Here is a 4796-nt window from a genome sequence, read left to right on the forward strand (position 1 = left end):
ATCTACCCTCTATCTACCTAAATGTCTACCTCTATCTACCGGCCTCTTACACTCCCATCATTTCATTAAATCCACCAGAATACGGCACAAAAAAGACCATGAGACTCCTTTCCCTCTGTACCAGAGTATAAGGATGCATGGTGAGGGCAGTAAATTTGCTTTACGCGTAATAAGTGGTAACATTTTTAGTTGGACTAGTAATTGGTTGGATGATCAAAAACAGTTGTTCTAAATGGCAAAACTTCTAGATGGAAAAATGTTACAAGTGGCGTTCCTCAGGGTTCCATTCTTGGGAAACTTCTATTCATAGTATATACAAATTTATAGACCACGGACTAAAATCTATTGTCTCCAAATTTGCTGATGATACAAAACTATGCAGAATGGCAAATGATCACTTAAACCAATTAGATATTCAAGAAGATTTAGATAAACTATAACAATGGTCTGAAAGTGGCTAATGAAATTTAATACAAGGAAATGCGAGGTTATGCACATAGGTAAAAATAAGAGTTATATGGATATTCGTTAACAAATGTAGACAGTGAAAAAGATCTCGGCGTAATTATCAGTAACGATCACAAATCATCTAAGCAGTGTATTTCAGCCTCTGAGAAAGCGAATAAGATTCTAGGACTGATTGCGCTATATAAATTAATTCGTCTACGTTTGGAATATGCTGTTTTCGTATGGTTACCGAATCTCATTAAAGACATTGACAGATTGGAAAAATTACAAAGGCAAACCACAAAACTGATTCCAAATATAAAAAATAAATCGTACGAAAATCTATTAAAAAATATGAATCTGTTTTCCCTAAAAAAGCGTAGCCTCAGAGGTGACTTAATACAGTTCTTTAAGATTCTAAAGGGAATTGATGACATCAAAAGTGACAAAATTTTCACACTGAATGAGAATCCGACAAAAAATAATGGTCTCAATCTGTCAGGAAATAGATTTAATTTGGAAGTGGGTAGAAACAACTTTGCCAACCGTGTAGTTAATGAATGGAATAAAATTCCTGCAGAGGCAGTACAATATAGTTCAGTGCGAAGATATAAGATTTATTTAGATAAACACCTAAGCAAGATACTGTAATGCCTGCCATTTATTTTATATTATTTGTTTGTTGTTATTTGTCTATTTGCTTATTATTATTTGCTTGATTTTCATTTATCATTTTTGTCTTTCAATTTAATGTTATTTACTACTTACCTGTTTGTGTATTATTTAACTATGCCTATGAATTTATCTATGTATTTTATTTATTATTATTTATATTATTATATTTTTTTTATTGACTTATCATCATTATATATTTTTTCGCATCGAACCTAGTTATGGACGAAAAGATCTGTTGGCATGCTCCTCCTTTGTAATCCTTTGGTCGACCATCATGGACCTGGAGATCCTCATGTGTCGGTTCATTCGGTGTCTACGTGAAGGTGACTTTCCACTGTACGTACAGGTGTATGATGAGCTGTGCTCCTGATTTCATGTGATGGACCACACAAACTACGCTCATTGGTTGCCAGTACATATGCGCGACATGGTTTATTTACCTCAAAAGCATCCACCGGGGAACACAGAGTTTCTCAAAGGGAACTTTGATGTGCAAAGATCAACTCGCAAGTTCAGTCTCATTGGCAAGGACCAGTCCAATGAGCAGTCCAACAAGAACCTTCAGACTCATGGTGGTGCAGTAGTTCTCTATGACAACCCCGAGGCCCTCACTCTCTTCATGCTAGCAGGCCCTGATAGCAGTAGATGCACTGGATATTTTGAGATTGTACTCGACACAACAGTTTCAAGCAACATGATTGCCCATCATGGAGAAGCAAGTACAAGAGAGATGTCCTAGCTATTGTGGAGGTAGCTCAACAGCTAAGCAATCCCTTTAGCAATTTCCAAGAATTTGTAGCTCTGGCAAAAAACTGCATCCGCAGTTCGTATCACAGAATTTGGAGCAGAAAACCTTGCCAATTACGAACATTCTTAAACTCCAGAAGGTCTTCACCTTTGCCACCCGTCCTTTAAACAACAAAAAGGAAAGCAAATCAGGCAGTGCTCAAAGAAACTCCTCCCTCATGACGAAGCTCTTCCTATCTTTGCAGTCTCGATCTGATGCAGACATGGAAGACTTCTTCCAGTATGAGAACCAGAGTGAGCTACCAAGTCTCTCAAATCAAGGGTCACTAAATTCTGGTAACAAGCCAGATATTCTAGAGTGCCTGAAGGCATCCACTGGTCGCTTTCCTGCAGCTAAGGCAGTTACAGCTGTAGTGCTTGACATGGTAGCTGTTGTACACATGGTTCGGTCTACATCAGTTCACACATTCCTGGGTTATGTGTCAGAGCATCTGGTGCCATTTGTCAAGTCACAAGTCAATCGAACTGTCACATGGGTGGATACTGTCTGGGACACCTACCCAGTTGAAAACCTCAAAACCCTGACACACCGGCGTCGTGACTTAGGTCCACGTACTAGGGTAGGGGATAACCACACTCACATTTCAAAGCAAGACTGGAACACTGGGTTCCTCAAGAACATAAAAACATGAGAGAGCTTTTCCCATTCCTCAGTGCACAGCTTGTAAAGCATGACCTAGGTAGGAGGCTTCTCCTTAGCACCAACTTGCAGAGTGTGCTCTCTAACAAACAAACAAACAAACAAACAAACAAACAAACAAACAAACAAACAGACAGACAGACAGACAGACAGACAGACAAACAAACAAACAAACAAACAAACAAACAAACAAACAAACAAACAAACAAACAAACAAACAAACAAACAAACAAACAAACAAATAAACATCTCTGGTCTTCAGCCATGTAACTACACTGAGGCTGACACCAGGATACTGCTCCGTCTTGCCCGTGCAGCCAACCAGGGCCACCAGGTTGCATTAGTGTGCACAGTTGACAATGATGAGGTCATCCTGACCATACATTGGTTTGCATCACTTGGCCTATCTGAGTTGTGGAAAGAAAATACGTGATATTCCAATTCACACTCTGTCTACCCAGCTGGAAACTTTGAGATATCTGGCTTTGCCACTTTTTCATACAGTCACAGGTTGTGACACTATGTCACACTTCTTAGGATATGGTAAAAAGACTTCTTGGTCAGCCTGGCAGAGCACCACTGAACTGACAGACACTCTGGTAGCCCTAACAAATAATTCCCAGGTGCTCAGCCTGCAGTCCCAGCACATGCAAACCGTAGAGCGCTTTGTTGTTGTCATGTACAGCAAAGGCTATGGTCTAGTAAAGGTCAACGAAGCAAGGCTTCGACTCTTCAACAGTGGAAAGAAATCACTGGAAGCTTTACCACCAAAGTAGGCAGCGCTGTATCAGCACATCTGCAGGGCATTGATGCAGGCCACTTTCTGGAGTCAAGTAACTTAAGCTCAGCAGGACATTCCTAAATTTCAGGATTGGGGATGGCACAAGACAAGCAGTGGTGGGTGATTACCTTTCTGGGTAACCCTCAAGGACAGCAGCAAAGCCTGCTCTATCCTCTTATAGTATGACTGTCTGAAGTCATGCACAGGGAACTGAACATAAAAACATACATAAGAATAAAGGAGACTGCAAGAGACCATAAGGCCTACACTAGGCAGTTCCGTATCCATCACCACCTGTCATCCCCATCCATAAAGTTGTCTAATCGTTTTTTAAAACAACTGATAGTTTCAGCGCTTACTACATGGTTACTAAGTTTCTTCCATTCATCGACCACCCTATTAGTAAACAAATTCTTGCCTAATTCCTTCTTAAATCTAAATTTGTCCAGTTTATACCCATTACTGCGAGTCCTGTCCTGTTGTTTTATTATGATGACCTTGTTTGCATCACCCTTGTTATAGCCTTTGATCCACTTGAACACTTCTAATAGATCACCCCGCACTCTGCGTCTTTCCAGAAGGTGTAAGTTAAGGTGCCTAAGCCTCTCTTCGTAAGGCAAATTTCTGAGTCCATGTATCATTTGAGTCATTCTTCTCTGTACTGATTCTAGTGAATTGATGTCCATTCTGTAGGACGGAGACCAAAGCTGTACCGCATAGTCAAGGATGGGTCTAACTATCGCTATATAGAATTTCATAATTACCTCTGCACTTCTATTCGTTACCGTCCTAGCAATGAATACCTAATGCTCTGTTAGCTTTATTTCTGGCGCTAATGCACTGTTTCCTGGTTTTAAGGTCCGGACTCACCAGAACTCCCAAGTCCCTCTCACACTCAGATTTGTTTAAAAGCGTGTTATCTAAGCTGTATCTATTTTCGGGGTTGTGTAGCCCTACGTTTAACACGCTGCACTTAGAGATATTAAAGTTCATTTGCCATTTCACTGACCATGTTAAAAATTTATTAAGATCATCCTGCAGAATCTCTGCGTCGTCTTCTGACCTAATTAGGCGTCCTATTTTAGTGTCGTCCGCAAACTTACTAACATTACTATTTATCCCATCGTCTAAGTCGTTTATGTACATAATGAACAACAAGGGACCCAAAAACCGAGCCCTGGGGGACCCCGCTAGTAACAGTGCCCCACCTAGATTTTATTCCATTTATGGTGACCCGCTGTTTTCTGTTACTAATCCAAGCTCTAATCCATTCTAACACTTTTCCTCCTATGCCATGGGCTTTGATTTGATTTAGTAGTCTCTGGTGTGGCACCTTGTCGAACGCTTTGCTAAAGTCAAGGTAAATAACATCGTAATTGTCATTGTTATCTGACGCCTTATATACTTTAGTGTAAAAGGATAGAAGATTAGTCACACATGACTTAT

Source organism: Oratosquilla oratoria, unplaced genomic scaffold (assembly GCF_046742065.1).
Source record: "Oratosquilla oratoria isolate Oo_2021 unplaced genomic scaffold, ASM4674206v1 SCAFFOLD167, whole genome shotgun sequence".
NCBI classification, from domain to species: domain Eukaryota; kingdom Metazoa; phylum Arthropoda; class Malacostraca; order Stomatopoda; family Squillidae; genus Oratosquilla; species Oratosquilla oratoria.